This window comes from Mobula birostris, chromosome 5 (genome assembly GCF_030028105.1).
Source record: "Mobula birostris isolate sMobBir1 chromosome 5, sMobBir1.hap1, whole genome shotgun sequence".
NCBI lineage: Eukaryota > Metazoa > Chordata > Chondrichthyes > Myliobatiformes > Myliobatidae > Mobula > Mobula birostris.
Genome location: NC_092374.1, coordinates 122,978,452 through 122,999,714, shown reverse-complemented (window position 1 = coordinate 122,999,714; position 21,263 = coordinate 122,978,452).

The window sequence follows — 21,263 nt, the reverse complement described above, 5'->3', positions numbered from 1 at the left end:
TACTTTTCAGATCCCTTCCTACACTTTTGTACAAAGGAACATGTTAACACTGAGCTTTAATACAATGCCTATGTCAGCAAAATTCTAAAGATGTGATACTTTGGTTTTAAAACCTACATTCAACTTCCTTATCTGAAAATAGCTGTCAATAAGTAACTGATATATCAACAAATTATCTCCTAAAAGACCAGGATTAAAACTATGAGAACTATTAAATAAAACTATGACATCTATTAAAATTGCAAAGCTGAGATATATTACATTTCATTCTTTAAAATGCATTATTGTAATAGTGATATAATTTACACTTATGTCATATTGTGAAAGACTTATTTGCACCTGGCAATAATGCAAAAGAAATGTTGGTTTCAAGTTAGAACACAGAAAGCAAATGGTATTCCCCTTTGTTGAAGATACATCCAACATTGCAGGTTGTTTTCTTCTTCACTTATATGCCACATGGTTTCGAATTTAATCGTTGCTTGAGAAAACTATTGAAAGTTGGAATTTTAAAGCCGGCAGAATTCCCTTTTGAACACTGAAACATCTGACCGTGATAAACTCGGTCTCTGTTCCTCATTCTCTAGTCAACATGCTTGTAGTGAAGTAATTCTCTATAATATTCACCAGATACAGTGGAATCTCATCTGTACCACACAGCAGTGATGAAATCAAAAGCTCAGCTTTCAGTTCTTTTTTATTTACCATGAAATGTGGACATCACCAGAAAGGCTAGCATTTACTGTCAAGCCATATTTTCCCCAGTTCATTTGACTTACTTTAAAGCAACATGGAGTTCTAGGTAAAGGTGACAGCTTTCTTTCCCTTGAGGATATAAGAGAATCAGATCAAAAAATACAGTCCGGTGTAATTGCATTCACTATTGCAAATAGCAGCTTTCTTTTATTTCTGATGTTATTGAAATACTTGAACTAATGTACTTTTTCCACTACCATTATGGTAGGATTTCAATATATCGCTTGATCAACTATCTTTTACTTCATATTAGTTCAGAATTTGAAAATTTTAAAAAATAGATATAAAGATGCTGGAAATTGGAAAGAAAATCAGAAAATGCAGGAATTATTCAGCAAGGCCAGCGGCATCTGTGGAGTGAGAAACCAGAATCCACCAAAAATAATAGCAGGATATGAAATCAGTAAAGATATCAATACAAGTACGTAGAGGCATGCAGGTAAATTGGAAAGTTAGATCACAGAGACAAATAGATATACATCCAATTAAACAAATTTCTGGAGAGTAGTTTGAGAGATAGTGAAAGGATAAACCTGTTCTATCAGACTGATTAGGCCGGTTAGACTTGAGAAAAACCTTTATATGCTCATGATTACTATTTGCATAATGTTGATTGTTTGATATCTTTTGTAACAAGCTTCCACAATATTTAATTAGATTTTCTTGCTTTCAGAATTAAAATGACATTCTAAAGATTTTATTTGTTCACTAAAAGTAGCAATTGCTTTTCAACCGTAATTCTTCCTAATCTGATTGCTTTTCTTCACTATTTCGAACAGTATTTAAGAGACAACAATATTACTACAGGTTTGGATCCACACATAATCCAATAGGTGTCTTCTCCAAAGGACATTAATGGACCAGATAAGTTTTGTGGATAATCTAGCAATTAGGGGTCACTGTGACTGCTGGCAACCTTTTAAATCACAGATTTATTTACTAAAACAAATTTAAATTACCCTAACACGAGGAAATCTGCAGATGCTGGAAATTCAAGCAAAACATACAAAATGCTGGTGGAACGCAGCAGGCCAGGCAGCATCCATAGGAAGAGGTACAGTGGACGTTTCAGGCTGAGACCCTTCATCAGGGTTAAACGTTAGTCCTGATGAAGGGGCTCAACCCGAAACGTCAATTGTACCTCTTCCTTTAAATTACTCTGCTGCCAAGGTAAGATTTGAACTCATGATTCCAGATTATTAAACCAGATTTCTGAATCATTATTAGATAACATCTTTCTTAATTACTTATTTGTTGCCCATTGCACCACTGATGTTTAGGACATCTCTGTCTCTGGTGGTGTTGAGGGTTTCCTTCATCACGTCAGTAGCTTCCACAAGGTTTTCACTGCCAGTCATGCAAGTCCCGGGTGGAAGCTCAGGAACACCATTGCTGTCAGATGTAGGACGAATCTTCACTGCCTTTTGTGTTACAATTCTGTTTTACCAGTCAGGACTTTTAGCCCTGATCTATACACACAAACCTGGAAGACCAGTGGACCACTATTAGTCTGGTCTCTATTTTTTGATCTGTTTGGCATGGGTGACCCTACAAAGAGCCAAAGCATAAAGCCCTGACTCTAGCCAATATAGCACTCTGAATCATTGAGGCATGCAAGCCCCCAAACCCTACCACAAAACAGTGGTCCTCTTTGAGGAACAGCCTTTATGCTTCTATAAAATCAGGGAACATTTTTCTTCTGAGAAATATTGTTGTTGAGAATATTAACATTTTGTAGTCTTCCAGTTGTATGAATAATTTGATTACATCTGGTTTGTACCATATATGTTATTTTAAAGGTTTAGTTTACATTTGTAGCTCAATTGCTTTAATTACCATTGAACTATGGTCAAGGATCCTGTACATAAGAAATTCTGCAAATGCTGGAAATCCAAAGAAACGCACACAAAATGCTGAAGGAACCTACTTGTTTTGCCATGTATATTTAATATTTTCTACAGAATGTTTCTCCTTTTTAACCTTATGAAAAACCTTCAAGTTCAAGCTTCACCAGATAAAATGTTTGTGAAGCAGTCCATTTGAGATTCAGACTGTAAGCTTTAAAAAATAGCTTTAATTATGAATAAGATAAACATTGTACCTTCTGAAGCAGGAGTGACACCATTTGCAAATTACTGAAATTAAAATCACCTAATTATACAGTGCTGTGCAAAAGTTGTAGGCACAAATATAGTATATAGCTAGGGTGCCGAAGACTTTTGAATAGTCTGTAGTTCTTGCCCACTGACTGATTTTTGTCATGATTGTCTCCTCACTGTTTCTCATCAGCTTGGTTTTCTCTGTGCTGATCTCCATGCCATATCTGGTAGAGTATTATCCAGACGGTTCACACAGCAGTTCAATTCATCCTCACTTCCTTTCAGCCCATCAGTGTCATCGGCGAACCTGAAATTGATTATGATCTGTCCTCCGATGCTAAAGGTGCCAATATGGTCTTCTAGGGCATCTGTCATTATTTGCTCCAGGAAAATGTTGAGCAGCGTGGATTAAAGGAGCACTTACAGTATGCTGGAGGAACTCTGCAGGTCGGGCAGCATCAGTGGATTAAAGGAGGCAGCCTCACTGGACTCAACTGACGTGTGGAACCATTCTCCAACTGTGCCTTGATCAAGTACCACACTATTAACTTTGGTGTAGAGCTGCTTGATGGTTTGGATCAGCTCTGACCCATGTTGTATCTGTTCATTGTTGCCCAGAGTGCATCATGTCATGTCCTATCAAATGCCTTCTTGAAGTCTATGAACACGTGGAAGATGTCTTGTTGAAATTGGTTGTATTTCTCGCACAGTACTCAGAGTTTGAATATCTATTCTGTTGTACTTCTTCCACTTCTGATTTCAGCTTGCTCTTCAGTGATTATTTCTTCCTCCTGTGGTTTCAGTCTGTCCAGGATGGCTTTCAGGATCACTTTGCTTGCATGGCTGATACGACTAATGGTCCACTAATTCTGGCACTGCTATAAATTACCTTTCTTGGGGAGGATTATGATGAGTGATTTTGTCCAGGCTGTTGGCCATTTCCTGGTCTACCAGATTTTGTTGCAGATATTGGTGAGCATGTCTATCACTGTCTCACCTCCATGTTTCAACAGCTCAGCTGAGATGTTGTCTATTCCTGTAGCTTTCCCATTCTTCACTGATCTTATGGCTGCCTCTACCTCTTCCTGCAGAATTGGAAAGTCATTGTCATTTGACAAGTCCTGGCTTGTGAGTACATTGGGATCTCCTTAGGTCTGATGGTTGTAAAGGTCTGAACAATACTCAGTCCATCTTTTGAGAATGTCTTCGTCTTCTGTGAGACAGTTTCCTTGTTTGTCTTGAAAGGTAGTGAATTGTGATTGTCTCTGTTTAGTGAGATCCTTCACAATTTGAAATGCTCACCTGCTGTTGTTCTTACTCAGTCTATCTTCCATCTCTGGCGCCAACATCAACCAAGAAGGATCAAAGCCTGAAGTCCTTACAAAGACAGCCCAAACAACAGCAACATTGGTTAAACTAAAACCAATCTGGAGAGACAATAATATCGCACTCAGATCCTGATTGAAACTGCTGCATGCACTAGCGCTCTCCATCTTCTTATATGCATGTGAGTTGTGGACATTGACAGCAAATCTGTGAAAGAAGATCCAGGCAGTAGAAAAGAGATGCTTCAGAAGGTACCTCGGCATCTCCTATACAAACCATGTTTCAAATGACGAAGTAAGAAGAACCATCACCTAGCACAGGAGACCCTATGAAGATCTACTGTCCACATTAAAGAAAAGGAAATTGAGATGGTATGGCCACATACAAGATCAAGTGGACTCTCAAAGACCATTCTTCAGGGAATAGTGCATGGGAAAAGTAAAAAGGGGCAGACAAAGGAAGAAATGGGCAGACGACATTGCAGAGTGGACCGGAGAGAGCTTTACCGCAACCCAGGCACTTGTCCACAACCATGACAGATGGAGGGAACTGGAGCAGCGTTTATCTGTACAGCACCCCTACAACCCAGGTGGGTTGTGGGATCTGTAACTGTGACCGTAGTTGTCAATGTGGAGCAAAGAGCCAGTTTGTAAATCTAGCCTGAACAAAGGATCTTTGGAATGGCAAGAGTGGAGTGCCATGGGAGAGGTGTGGGACAGGTGGCAAGGAAGGAGTGCCGGGACAGGAAGTGGCATGGGTACAGACACACCCAGCTCTGAGATACCAGGCAAGATCGTTTGATTCCAAACAATTGGTTTATTGATCATTACAGAATGTTTTTCTGGTACTTCCCAAATCCTCCCCTTCCCCTTCCCCTTTTCTGACCCATGATTCCCCTCTCCCTGCCCCCTTCCCACATTCAGTCCACAAGAGAGACCCACATCCCATATCAGAAGCAGGTTTATCATCACTCTCATGTCATGAAGTTTGTTTTTTTTTGCGGCAACAGCATAGTGCAATACATAAAATTACTACAGTACTGCGCAAAAGTCATGGGCTTTCTAGTTACACACATATATGTGTGTGTGTGTGTGTGTGTGTGTGTGTGTGTGTTTGCCTAAGACATTTGCACAGCACTATAGCTGCACAGAAACCTGGAGTGTAAAGCAATTACACAATTCATCATTTTGGAAGAAAATGCAAGATATAGGGGATTGAACTTCGTTTTGTCATTGCATCTGATTTTGAGAGAGAGACAAATGAAATATTGATAATGAGTTGGGCTACCACCATTTTGAATTCGGACCTCAATATTCTTTGACAACACCACTTCTTGACATCCTATTAGCCTGGGGTGTTGATGATAAAAGCTAGACTTTGACAGGTTGAGGAAGAAAGGTTTAAGAGTGGCTTCCTTTGTGTCAATTTTAATACAAATGCCTACCTTTGTAGGATTTCATTGTGACTAAACATTAGAAAGAAGGCATTTAACCAATATTTTCTGCTAGGCTTTTACTGCCTCAGATACTTCTGTCATTACCACAGAGGTGTCACAACAATTTCCCAAAGTCAGGAACACATGGGGTAAGAGCCTAATGTGCATCAACAGACACTGCTGGGGCCAGAGTCACAGCCAAGTCAGAGAAGCAAGGCAATTCTTGATCCTTTTCCACCTTAAGAACATAAAAATAAAAAAAAAACAGGTAATTTGGCCATTTTTTTGCCATTTAATATGACGGATCTATGATGCATTAAATTGCAAAAGTTTCCATCCTCAACTTAAAGAAAAGAATCCATTCCAAAGTGCCTGCAGGTGACTATATCATTGGATCATCCTGGTTGAATCCAATCCAGATACATTGGATGCCTAGATAAAGATTTCAGCTTGAATAACTAAATGTCAGTCATGTTGATATTCATTCTCCATGACAACAATCTGAATCTGTCTTGCTGTTGTTCCTCTTGTACCAATTCACTCTGTTTCCCCTCTTTTTATCTAGCATTTACTAACTGCTACTACTTTCTGGTAAAGCAGCATCCAATTTACTCTACTCATCCATGCTTTCAAATACCACCATAGCATTCTCCTAAATTATTTGTGAACTCTTTTAGTTTCTAGTACTCCTAGAACTTTGCATCCTTTCAGCTTTGACCCTTTGTCATCTTCTGGTATCCATCATTCCACTCCACCCCTCTGGCCTTACTTTCAGTTGCCAAGTCTCTCTGGAGTTTGCTCCCTTAATCCCTCAAAGAATCACACAATCAAAGATTATGTTTGGAGGGAGGCTATATGACCCATCAGGCCTGCACTTGCTCAATGTAAGAGAGATTCAGCAAGTTCCTATCTCGGAGCCATGAAATACTTTTCAATATTTATCCTCCATTCTTCTTGGGCAGTTGCTTGTGTGAAGGATAACTTGATTCCCCCCTCAGTTGAGCAATCTGCTATTTTAAACACTCCTTAAAATCTACATTTAAAGACTCTTCCTGCATTTTAAATACTCCTTAAAATCTATCTCTTCATCCATCATGCAGTCAAAGAAAAAAACAGCACAGAAACAGGCCCTTTGACCCATTGTGTCACCAGGACTTTGAAGAGGTTTTACATGTCACCAAAGACTCTTGCAAGTTTCTGGAGCATCACTGTCTGGTATAGAGGGGCTGATGCATAGGACTTGAAAAAGCTGCAGAGGGATGTAGAATCAGCCAGCTCGATCATGAGCATGAGCCTCTCCACTACTGAGAGTGTATTGACTGGCTGCATCACAATATGGAAACAACAATGCCACTGAATGGCCCCACCCTCCTCACCATTGAGCACATCTTCATTAAACGTTGTTGCAGGAATGCAGCATCTATCATCAGTGACCGCCCCCCCACCACCCAGGACATGCTCTCTTCTCAATGCTACCATCAGGAGGAAGGTACAGGAGCCTACGGATTTGACTACCAGTTTGAGGAACAGATTCTACCCCTCAACAATCAGGCTCTGGGACCAAAAGGGTTAAGTTCACTCAGCTTCACTTGCCCCATCATTGAAATGTTCCCACAACCTAGGGGCTCACTTTCAAGGGCCATTCATCTCATTCTCAATACTTATTGCTTATTTATTTATTATTATTGTTTCTTTCTTTTTATATTTGAACAGTATGTTGTCTTCTGCCCACCGGGTGAATACCCAAATTGGTGTGGTCCATCATTGATTCTGTTATGGTGATTATACTACTATGGAATTATTGAGTATGCCCACAGTAAAATGAATCTCAAGATTGTATATGGTGACATAAGTACTTTGGTAATAAATTTACTTTGAACTTTGAGGATATCTTTAAAAGGTGGTGCCTTAAGAAGGCAGCATGCATCACGAAGAACCCTCATCCTCTTCTCATTACTGCTATCAGGGTGGAGGTACACAGACACACTCTGAAGACACATCCTCCACATTTTAGAAATGGCTTCTTTCTCTCTGTCATCAGATCTTTAAATGGCTAATAAACTCATGGACACTACCTTGTTATTTTGATTTTTTATTGTAATGCTTACGTTGTTTTATGCCGTATACACTTATTGTAACATGCATTAATAGTTTATGTATTCCACTAAACAACTCACTTCTTGATATACAGTATGTCAGTGATAATAAACCTGATTTTCATCTTGATTCTGCATTAGCAGTGATCATTGGCCAGCCGTTCACACTAACCTGACATTAATTCCATTTGTTTTTTAATATTCTCCATATTTTCATCAACTCCTCCCAGATTCTGCCACTCATCTACATCCACTGCAATTTATAGTGGTCAGCTAACCCACCAAACCTCGTACCTTTGTGTTGTGGGAGGAAGCCCTAATCCCTAAAGGAAAGCCGTGGTGGGAGAATGTGCAAACTCCACATAAACAGCACCTGAGGTTTGGATTCAACCTGGGTTATGGGCAAGGCAGCAATTCTACTAGCTGCACTACTTTACCACTGTGCTGTCATGTCATTCATACTCTCATCTCAGATAGTTTAATGTAAAATTGCACTTGATCCTTTTCCTGTGAAGCTTAGAGTTGAGTTGATATATTGATATAGAATTGAGTTGATATAACAGTTAGAGTTGATATATAAATTCATATCGAAGTTATTTCATTGTGACTGTCCTGGCCTGTTCGTTACTTCACATAAACTTGCAGGAGAAGCACTCTGTCTTAACAATTTACACAGACTGGAATTTCCCTGAAATCTAGCAATATATGATTCGGGAACAGCTTTTTCCCCTCTACCAACTGATCTCTGACTTGATTCTGATTCTGATGTACCTTTGGGCATATCTAAAGATGTACAACATATTTTTGAAAATGTAGTTTGTTTCTGAACTAATGAAACAATCCCGAAATCAAGATACCTGGAAACATTCACAAGACATGAAATTTCAGCCCAGTGGCACAAGGACAACACTGTGTGTATCTAGTAGAGATCTGGTTCTGTGTGGAGTTGTTGTGGGTTTCCTCTGGGTGCTTTGATTTCCTCCTATATCCCAAAGATGTGACAGTTGGTAGGTTAATTGGCCATTGTAAATTGCACCGTTTGTAGATGAGTGATAAATCTGGGGGAAGATGATGAGAATGTGGTGAGAATATAAAGTAAGGATGTAAAGTTAATGCCTTGTAAGTCACTGGTGAGGCCTCACTTGGAGTATTGTGAGAAGTTTGAGCTACTTATCGAAGAAAGGATGTGCTGACTTTAGAAAGGGTTCAAAGGTCATTCATAAAAATGATTCTCGGAATGAGAGGCTTATCACATGAGGAACATTTGATGACTCTGGGTCTGTGCTCACTGGAATTCAGAAGAATGAGGGGGGATCTCGTTGAAACCTATTGAATGGTGAAAGGACTTGATAAGCTTGATGTGGAGAGGATGTTTTCTATGGTGGGTGAGTCTAGGACCAAAGGACACAGCCTCAGAATAAAGGGACGTCCATTTAGAACAGAGATGGGGAGGACTTTTTGTAGCCAGAAAGTGGTGAATCTGTAGAACTTGTTGCCAGAGGCGACTGCAGAGGCCAAGGAGGCTGAAAAACAGGACCTCCAGGGTGGTTATCTCGGGTTTGCTTCCAGTTCCTTGTGCTGGAGAGGACATGAACAGGGAGATAGGGGATCTGAATGTGTGGCTGAGGACCTGGTGGGGGGAGCAGGGATTTAGATTCTTGGACCATTGGGATCTGTTTTGGGATAAGGGTGAATTGTACAGAAGGGAGGGGTTGCACCTTAACAGATGGGGGACCAGCATTCTGGCAGGCAGGTTTGCCACTGCTACTGCTACACAGGTGTGAAGGAGAGGAGATGAACTGGAAATATAAGAATGGAGTTAAAGGGAATGAAAGAATAAGAAAAGTTAAGAAAGACAAATGAATTAAAGGGGCAGGAAGATCAGGAAGGGATCAGAGAGTATGGGCAAGTGCAATAGGAATTGAACATGCAGGTAGACTAGGAAAATCAGGTTGGTACTGGATCCTAAGAAAGGGAGTTTGTGGAATGCCTCAGAGATGGATTCTTAGAGCAGCTTGTATTAGAGCCTACCAGGGAGAAGGCAATTTTGGATTTAGTGTTGTGTAATGAGCCAGATTTCATAAGGGAACTCGAGGTAAAGGAGCCATTAGGAGGTAGTGACCATAATATGATAAGTTTTAATCTACAATTTGGGAGGGAGAAGGGAAGATCGGAAGTGTCAGTATTACAGTTGAACAAAGGGGACTATGGACACATGAGGGAGGAGCTGGCAAAAGTTGACTGGAAGGATACCCTAGCAGGGATGACAGTGGAACAACAATGGCAGGTATTTCTGGGAATAATACAGAAGGTGCAGGATCAGTTCATTCCAAAGAGGAAGAAAGATTCCAAGGGGAGTAAAGGGCGACTGTGGATGGCAAGAGAAGTCAAGGACAGTATAAAAATAAAAGAGAGGAAGTATAACATAGCAAGGATGAGTGGGAAGCCAGAGGAACAGAAGTTAACTAAAAAGGCAATACGGTGGGGAAAAGACGAGGTACGAAGGTAAGCTAGCCAAAAATATAAAGGAGGATAGTAATTGCTTCTTTAGGTATGTGAAGAGGAAAAAATTAGTTAAGTCCAAAGTTGGGCCCTTGAAGACAGAAACGGGTGAAATTATTATGGGGAACAAGGAAATGGAAATGAACAGGGACTTTGGATCTGTCTTCACTAGGGAAGGCACAAACAATCTCCCAGATGTAATATTGGCCAGAGGACCTAGGGTAACAGAGGAACTGAAGGAAATTCGCATCAGGCACAAAATGATGTTGGGTAACTGATGGGACTGAAGGTTGATAAATCCCCAGGGCCTGATGGTCTGCATCCCAGGGTACTTAAGGAGGTGGCTCTAGAAATCGTGGAAGCATTGGTAATCATTTTCCAATGTTCTATAGATTCAGGATCAGTTTTTGCGGATTGGAGGGTAGCTAATGTTATCCCACTTTTTAAGAAAGGAGGGAGAGAGAAAACAGGCAATTATAGACCAGTTAGTCTGAAAACAGTGATAGGGAAGATGCTGGAATCAATTATAAAAGATGTAATAGCAGCATATTTGGATAGCAGTGGCAAGGTAGGTCTGAGTCAGCATGGATTTACGAAGGGGAAATCATGCTTGACTAATCTTCTGGAATTTTTTGAGAATGTAACTATGAAAATGGACATGGGAAAGCCAGTGGATTAGTGTACCTGAACTTTCAGAAAGCCTTTGATAAGGTCCCACATAGGAGGTTAGTGTGCAAGATTAGAGCAAATGGTATTGGGGGTAGGGTACTGACATGGATAGAAAATTGGGTGGCAGCCAGGAAACAAAGAGTAGGGATTAACGGGTCCTTTTCAGAATGGCAGGCAGTGACTAGTGGGGTACAACAAGGCTTGGTGCTGGGACCGCAGCTATTTACATTATACATTAATGATTTAGATGAAGGGATTAAAAGTAACATTAGCAAATTTGCAGATGATACAAAGCTGGGTGTCAGTGTGAAATGTGAGGAGGATGTTATGAGAATGCAGGATGACTTGGACAGGTTGGGTGAGTGGGCAGATGCATGGCAGATGCAGTTTAATGTGGATAAATGTAAGGTTATCCACTTTGGTGGCAAGAACAGGAAGGCAGATTACTATCTGAATGTTGTCAAGTTAGGAAAAGGGGAAGTACAATGAGACCTAGGTGTCCTTGTTCATTAGTCACTGAAAGTAAGCATGCAGGTACAGCAGGCAGTGAAGAAAGCTAATGGCATGCTGGCCTTCATAACAAGGGGAATTGAGTATAGGAGCAAAGAGGTCCTTCTGCAGTTGTACAGGGCCCTGGTGAGACCACATCTGGAATATTGTGTACAGTTTTGGTCTCCAAATTTGAGAAAGGACATTCTAGCTATTGTGGGAGTGCAGAGTAGGTTCACGAGGTTAATTCCCAGGATGGCAGGACTGTCATATGTTGAAAGATTGGAGCGACTGGGGTTGTATACACTGGAATTTAGAAGGATGAGAGGGGATCTGATTGAAACATATAAGATTATTAAGGGATTGGACACACTAGAGGCAGGAAACATGTTCCCTATGTTGAGGGGAGTCCAGAACCAGAGGCCACAGTTTAAGTATAAGGGGTAGACCATTTAGAATGGAGTTGAGCAAAAACTTTTTCACCCAGAGGGTTGTGGATCTGTGGAATGCTCTGCCTCAGAAGGCAGTGGAGGCAAATTCTCTGGATTCTTTCAAAAAAGAGTTAAATAGAGCTCTTAAAGATAACGGAGTAGTGAAGAGAGAAGGCAGAAAAAGGGTACTGATTGTGGATGATCAGCCATGATCACAGTGAATGGTGGTGCTGGCTTGAAGGGCTGAATGGCCTACTCCAGCACCTATTGTCTTTTGTCAATTGTAAGGTAGAGTATGATAGATTCCTGATTATTCAGGGCATAAGCAGGTGTCAGGAGAAGGCAGGTGTTTAGGGCTGAGAGGGAAATGGATCAGCCATGATGAAATAGCAGAGCAGACTCAATGGGCCAAATGGCCTAATTCTGCTCCTATATCTTATGGTCTTATGGTCTACTGTAGGGTCAGAGCAAAGATGGTGTCCATTCTAAGAGTGATATGGTGTCTGCACAAAAAAAAATTAACAAGACACTTTCTGAGTTTTGATTGTCAAAATCCTTTTAATTTTAAACTGTTTACACTAAATATTAACATAAAGTGCAATTAAATGTTTAACAGTGATTTCAAATGGAATTGATAAATCACTGGAGGCTGGAGGTGGCCTGCCCTGGGGTTATAGGACTGTGTATGTGCATGGGTGGGTAAGAGGGAAGAAAGGGGATTGTTTTGCTGTTATTGTTTTGTTGTTTGTTGTGCTCTGTGTTATTCTGCCGAGCACTGTGGGCATGCTATGTTGGTGTCAGAAAATGAGGCGATGCATATTGACCCCCAGCACATTCTGGGTTGTGTTGGTTGTCAATGTAAACAACATATTTAACTCTATGTTTTGATGTGCATGTGATAAATAAAATGAATCTGAGTTGACCAACTCAGTCTGGCAGTTTAGCAGTGTCAAAACCCACTGAATGTAGTCTTTGTAACTTGCTCAGAAATATTAACCAGGGAGTTCACAACCTTTTTGATGCCATTAGCCAAGGGGTCCTTGGACCCCAGGTTGGATTCTGCTGGAAAAAAAAATCATAGGTCAAGCAGCATCTGTGGGAGAAAAAGAACTGTTGATATCTTGTGTTGAAACCCTTCATCAGGAGCTGAAACGCTGACAATTTCTATTCTCCCACAGATGCAATTTGACCCAGTTAGTTCCTCCAGCAGATTGTTCCTCAGATTCCAGCATCTGCGTCCCTTGTTTCTCACCTAGAAGCATCTCTAGCAGCTTACTACTACCCAGCAGAGTCAACACAAGTGGATCATGTACTTGCCATCTTGTAACCATTAAAAAATGTATCATTGACAAACCGAAAACCTTTTCTGGTATTCACAGTGTTGTCTCGTCAAAAACAAAACATAAATATCAATTTAAAAATGCAAATATTTACCTAATAGAGGATAAGTGCAGAGCCTGTATGCAGAATAGTAATATGCAGCTTTAAATAAAAGAGTTTTTCTTTTGCAGTGTGTCATGGACACCATTGTATTCTTTTTAAATTACATGTTATTCTGGACAATGTTTGTTCTCCTATTTTTCCTGCTCTCGACACAACAGTTACTATGTAATTTGAAGTCACATACTTACTGAAAAACACTGTAATAAATGGAACGTTTGGCATGCTGAATATATGCTATGTATAATTGCAATGCAGGGAACTGATTATCTAGAGTATCCTTCACAGTTCACTGAAGTTCACTAGCATGAGACTTGATACAGGAGGGGAAGAAAGGTGTACGCTTCCTGCTTTCAAATTGTTGGTGATGGTAAAAAAAACAAATAGATTTGCCTTGGATTTCAGTCCCCATAGATATTACCATCATACGACATAGTCGTGACACAGCATGATACTCTGCCTCCTAAATCCATTCCATTGACTTATATTGGAGACAGTATATAATATCAACCTTGGATCAATGTCTATGCATCTGTCTTTTCATAGAGTCACAGTGTTAAAGAGAGTTTATAGATTTATGCAGTGCAGAAATAGGTCCCCTGCCATATCTTGCCCATGCTAACCAAGATGTCTATCTGAGTTAGTCCCATTTGCCAGCATTCAGCCCATATCCCTTCAGGCTTTCTCTGTCCAAGGACCTGTCCAAATATCTTTTACACATTGTAATTGCACCTGCCACTACAGCTTGATAGGTGGTGAGGTGAAGTTAGAGCTCTACCATAGGAGGTGTAAGGCACTCTTTTCCTCCACTGGCCTGCAGGTTATCCATGTAGCACCTGCTTAGCCTACTTGATCAGGGACACGCGAAACCAGGTGGTGATTGCTCGTATGAGCAGCTGGTTCATGTCACAAGTCCTGGTTCTGCGACCACTGAAGCCAGGCAGACCTTCTCTTAAGAGTATTGATAATAGCTGGGGTCACCCGTCTTGTAAGGACACTGCCCAGAAGAAGGCACTGGCAAACCACTTCCATAGAAAAATGCAAAGACTTATCATGGTCATGGAAAGACGATGATTGCCGATGTTTTTAGACACAGCACGTAATGATGATGATGATGACTACTTCTTACTCTAGCAGCTCATTCCATTATGCCCACTGTCCTTGTATGGAAAAGTTGCTCTTCAGGTCCCATTAAATCTTTCTCCTCTTACTTCAAATCTATGCCCCTGGTTTTAGACTCTCCTATCCTGTGGAAAAGACTGTGACTATTCACAGGTATCTCTCATGATTTAATACAGTAGATAAAGATACCCCTCAATTTTCTAAACTCCAAAGAAAAAAGACTCAACCTCTACTTATAACCCAAGACCTCCCATCCTGATGGCATTCCAGTAAACCTGCCTGAAGCCTTTCCAGCTTAATTATATCCTTCCTACAATGCTCCAGATATGGTGTCATCAGCAATTTGTACGGATGACATCACATATCCTGTATTCACTGCCTTGACTGATGGAGATAAGTGTGCCAAATAACTTCACCCTGTCTACGTGTGTCACCACTTTCAGGGAATTGCATACATACACAACTCCGTGTGTCTGTTCTGAAACACTCTGCAGGGCCCTACTGTATAAAGCCTGCCTTGGTTTATCTGACCAACACCTCCTACTTACCAAGTTAAAAATCATCTGCCATTTATTGGCCCTATTCCCCAGTTAATTCTGATCCTGTAATAATCTTCGATAACATTCTTCATTGTCCACTACATTATCCATTTTGGTGTCACCTGCAGACTTACTAACCATGTTAACCATAGATGCTATGTAAATGTAGTGCCTCTACTTTCTTAGGATACGCAGAGATTTGGCCTGACAGCTAAAATTTTGAGAAACTTCTATAGATGTCTGGTGGAGAATATATTGACTAGCTGCATAACAACCTGGTATGTAAACACCAATGCTCTTGAAAGGAGACTCCTACAAAAGTAGTGGATACAGCCCAGTCCATCACAGATAAATTCCTCCCCACCACTGATCACATCTGCATGAGACATTGTCTTAGGAAAGCAGCATCCATCAACAGGGATCCCCACTGCCCAGAACAAGCTCTCTTCTCACTGATGCCACCAGTAAGAAAGTACAAGAGCCTCAGGACTCACACCACCAGGTGCAGGAACAGATAGTATTCCTCAACTATCAGGCTCTTGAACCAAAGGGGATAGCTTCACTCAACCTCACTTGACTCATGTTCCCACAACCAATGGACCCACTTTCAAGGACAATTCATCCCATGATCTCAATATTTATAGCTTATTTATTAATTACAATTATTTCTTCTTTTTGTATTTGCACAATTTTGTTATCATCTGCACTCTGGTTAAATGTCTTAGTTGGGTGGTTTTCCATTGATTCAGCTAAGGTTATTTCAATAGGATTATTCAGTATGCCCACAAGAAAATGAATCTCAGAGTTGTATATGGTGACATATATGTACATTAATAATAAAATTTACTTTGAACTTTGACCTTTAATTCCAGTGATTTCCAAACCAATGGTAATTCCGACAAATCTGTTTGTCTTTATATATTTAGTTCTTTAATTGAGTACTGGTACTGCAGAACAAACCTTGGCCGAGTCTGGTGGGCAAAGACAAAGCACTCGTGTTCACAACTGATTTTGAAGAATGCTACTGTAATCAATTAGTAATATGGAGGATGTGGTTTTCCTTTTCCAACATCCTTGTCTTTTAGCATCATTTCAAATTTATTTCCAATGTACAGCAATCACGTTGTCTTTAAACGGAAGGAGCAGCCAATTACGTGAAGAAATTTACAATTAAAATTTACAATTAATCTATTGGACTGAAATGTTCCACCCATAAACTTAGAAATATAAATAATTGCTACATGCATTTAACCATTCATATTAAGCAAAATATACCTGAACACAAGAGATCCTCCAGCTGCTGGAAATCTTGGACAACACATATGTGCCACATACAAATAACTCAACAAATCAGGCAGCATTATGGAGGGGAATAAACTGTCGAAATTTCGAGGAGAGACCCTTCATCAGGATACTATCTAGCATTTATTGCAAGGTGGATGGAGCTTAGTTTGCCTTCTCTGCCAAAATGCCGTACATTAGAAATAATGAGGTATTGTGATAATTGTGCAACTACTGCTAGGGCACACTTGGAGCAGTCATAGCATCATAGAGCTATAGAACACTACTGCAGCTGAAAAAGACCATTCAGCCCATCTAGTATGTGCTGAACCATTAATCTGCCTGTTTTCATTGGCCTCCAGCTGGACCACTGCCCTCCATACGCTTCACATCCATGCGTCTACACCCATTTATCTTAAATGTTGAAATTGACCCTACATCCAACACTTAAACTAGCACATCAGTCCCCACTCTCACCATCCTCTGAGTGAAGAGTTTCCCCCTCATGTTGCCTTTAAACATTTCATCTTTCATTCCCTTTCACACTTAACCCATGACCTCCAGTTGTAGTCTCACCAAACCTCAGTGGAAAAAACCATTTGCATTTATCCTGTCTGTACCCCTCATAATTTTGTATACCTCTATCAAATTTCCCCTTAATTTACTATGTTCAAGGGAACAACATCCAATCCTATTCAACCTTTCCCTATATTTCAGGTTCTCAATTCCTGGCCATATCCTTGTGGGTATTCTCTGCTCTCTTTCAAATATTATTTATAACTTTCCTGTAGGTAGACGTCCAAAACTGCACACAATACTCCAAATGAGGCCTTATCAAGATCTTATACAATTTCAATATAAAATCCAACTCCTACACTCAGTACATTGATTTATGAAGGCCATCACTCCAAAATCTTTCTTTACGATCCTATCTACCGGTGATGCCATGTTCAAGGAATTATGGATCTGTGCTCCCAGCTTCCTCTGCTCAGCTGCACCACTCAGTGTTTTACCATTCACCGTGTAAGACCTACCCTCATTGGTCCTCCCAAAGTGCAACACCTCACACTTGTCTGTATTAAATTCTATCTGCTATTTTTCTGCCCATTTTTCCAACTGGTCCAGATCCTGCTGCAAGCTTTGATAGGCTTCCTCGCTGTCCACCCCATTCTTGGTCTCATCTGCAAATTTGCTGTTCCAGTTGATCACATTATATTCCAGATCACTGATATAGATGATAAATAACAATGGACACAGCATCGATTCCCATGGCACTCCACTAGTCACAGTCCACTAGTCAGAGAGGCAGCCATCTATTACCACTCTCTATCTTTTCCTGTGAAACTAATGTCTTATCCAATTTACTTCTTCATCTTGAATGCTGAGCACTGAACCTTCTTGATCAGCCTCCTATGTGGGACTTTGTCAAAGACATTGCTAAATTCCATGTAGACAACATGCACTGTCTTGTCTTCATCAACTTTTCTGGAAACTTCTTTGAAAAAGTCCATAACATTGGTTGGAGATGACTTACCATGCACAAAGCCAAGTTGACTATCCTTAATAATTCCCTGTCTATCCAAATACTTAAACATCTAGTCCCTTAGAATACCTTCCAAGAACTTTTCCAGTACTGATGTCAGATTTACTGGCTTATTCTTAGAGCCTTTCTTAAACAACGGAAGAATATTAGCTATCCCCTCTGTTTCTTCACTGGTTGTTAAGGATGTTTTAAATGACTCTGCTTGGGCCTGCAGTTTCTGCACTAGCCTCCGGCAGGGTCTGAGGGAACACCTTGTCAGGCAATTTATTCATCCTAATTTGTCTCAAGGCAACAAACACCTCCTCCTCCGTAATCTGTATGAGGGCCACAACCTCGCTCCTGCTTTGCCTCACTTCTGTAAACTCTGTGTCTGTCTCCCGCGTAAATACAAATGCAAAAAAATCTGTTTAAGATCTCCCCATACTCTTTCAACTCCATGCATAGATTACCACTCTGATCCTCCAGAGGACCCATTTTGTCCCTTGCTGTTCTTTTGCTCCTAATACAGTATATCTACAGAAGCCCTTAGGATTATACTTCACCTTGTTTGCTAGAGTAAGTTTATGCCTTCCTTTAACCCTCCTGATTTCCTTCGTAAGTGTTCTCTTGCATTTCTTATTCTCCTTAAGTACCTCATTTGTTCTTGCCTGACTATACTTGCTGTGCATCTCCTTTCATTTCTTAACAAAGGCCTCAATATTTCTCGAAAACCATGCATCCAAAAACCTGTTATCCTTGCCTTTTATTCTGACAGGAACTTACAAACACTGTAATCTCAAAATTTCATTTTTGTAGGCTCCCACTTACCAAGTATAGCTTTGCCAGAAAACAAACTGTCCCAATCCACATTTGCCAGATCCTTTCTGATACCAATTTAGAATCTCAACTCAAGGACCAGATCTACAATTTCCATAAATATAATGAATCTAATGCCAGTATGATCACTAGATGCAAAGTTTACCCTACACAATCTTCTATAACCTACCCTGTCTCATTCTCTAATAGGAGATCTAGTATCACACGCTCTCTACATTGAGGAGGAAGAAACTCTCCTGAACAGATTTGACAAACTGTATCGTACCCAGCCCTTTTTCAGCATGGGAGTCCCAATCAATATGTGGAAAGTTCAAATCACCTACTATCACAGCCTTATGTTTCTTACAGAAGTCTGTGATTTCTCTACAAATTTGTTCCTCTAAATCCTGTGGTCTATAATATAATCCCATTAATGTGGTCATGCCTTTCTTATTCCTCAGTTCTACCTCACTAGATGAGCTCTCCAGTCTGTCGTGACTGAGCACTGGAGTAACGTTTTCTCTGACTAATCCTCCTTTAATCCCGCCTGTTCTATCACATCTAAAGCAACTGAATTGCAGAACATTAAGCTGCCAATCCTGCCCTTCCTGCAACCAAGTCTCACTAATGGATATAATGTCATAATTCCACGTGCTGATCCATGCCCTAAGCTCATCCACCTTTCTTACAATACTCCTTGCATTGAAATATACACAGTTCAGAGCATTAGACCCACCATGTTCATCTTTTTTTATTCCTGACCTTGTATGTAGGCTTAACCACATCTTCCTCCACAACCACTCCTCTATCTGTTCTGGTGCTTTCGTTCCCATCACCGTGCAACTCTAGTTTAACCCACCCTGTGTAGCACTAGCAAACCTTGCTACTAGGATATCAGTTCCCTTCCAGTTCAGGTGAAAACCGTCCGTTCTGGACAGGTGTCACCTTCCACGACACAGAGCCCAATGATCTAAAAATATGAAGCCTTCCCTCCTGCACCGACTCCTCCGCCAGGTGAAAAATTGTATTAACTTCCTACTTCTGGCCTCACTAGCACATGGCATCTGTAGCAATCCTAAGATTACAAACCTGTGTGTTCCATCCTTTAACTTAGCACAACACTCCCAAAACTGACCTTGCAGGACTTTGTCATCCATCCTACCCATTTCATCAGTACCAACATAGACCATGAACTCTTCCTGCTCACCCTCCCATCTAAGAATGCTGCAGACTCAATCTGAGATGTCCCTGACCCTGGCACCTGGGAGGCACAAACAATCCCAGAATCTTGTTCTCGTCATGAGAACCTCCTTTCTGCTTTCCCAACCAGTGTATCCCCTATCACTACAACATGACCATGATTGTTCTTGACAAATTATTCTTCAGAAATGGTTTTCCATTGGTTTATTTTGTGCAGTATCTTTACAAGATGGGTGACCTCAGCCATTATCAATACTCTTCAGAGATTGTCTGCCTGCGTCAGTGGTCACATAACCAGGACTTGTGATATCTGCCACCTACTACCATGGCTTTATGTGACACTGACTGGGGGCTAAGCAGATGTTACACCTTGCCCAATGGTGACCTGAAGGTTAGCTGAGGAAAGAAGTGCCTTCCATCTCCTTTGGTAGAGATGCATCTCCGCCCCGCTATGTGACAGGTATAGTAAGCAATAGAAAAAAAAAACATATTTGGCTAATTCTCGGGAAGAGTAGCTTTACCTATTACTAGCAGCAAAGAAATTAGATCTATATGTTTTGGAGTTCAATGGAATAAGGGCTGATCTTAATGAAGCATCTAATATCCTTAATAAGTATGACAAAATACCATACTCTTGTTGGACTGAGACTGTTCATTGTTACCAAAATCCAACTCTATACAAGAAATCTCTAGGCAAGCGGAACTCTATATAAATCTATACGGAACTGTACAGGAAGTCCAGGTACAAACTATAGAAGGCTATCTTAAGAGCGAAAAAATAATTCCAATTGAGGCTAGAGATGGAATTGGATGCACCTCAGCTCGAGCAGTGTTTGCAGGCCATTATTTCCTACAAAGTGAAACCTAATATCATGAATGGCAGTGATGCTTCACTCTCAGATGAGTTCAATGCCTTTTATGCACGCTTTGACAGAGAGCATTAAATACATCTAAACAAATCCCTGCAGCAGCTGCTGACCCTGTGATCTCTGTCTCAGAGGCCGATGTAAGAATATGTTTCAAGAGGACAAATACTCACAAGTTGTCAGGCCACGATGGTATACCCGGTAGGGCTTTGAAAACCTGTGCCAACCAACTGGTGGGAGTGTTTGAGGACATCTTCAATCTCTCATTGATGCAGTCAGTTTCCCACTTGCTCAAAAGGGTGAGAATCATACCAGTGCCTAAGAAGAGAGCAGGGTTAGCTGCCTCAACAATTATTGCCAGTCGCACTCACATCTTCTGTGATGAAATGCTTTGAGAGGTCAGTCATGCCCAGAATCAACCACTGCCTAAGCAAGGGTCTGGACCAGCTACAACTTGCCTATTGCTGCTATTGGTCTACAGTGGATGCAATCTCACTGGCTTTCTACCCACCTGGACAATGGTGATCCTTACAAACTTGAGAAAATCTGCAGATTTTGGAAATTCAAAGAAACACACACAAATGTTAGATTAACTCAACTCAACTCAAGCACCTGTGGAAAGAGTAACCATTCGACGTTTGGGCCGAGACCCTTCAACAGGACTGGAAAAGAAG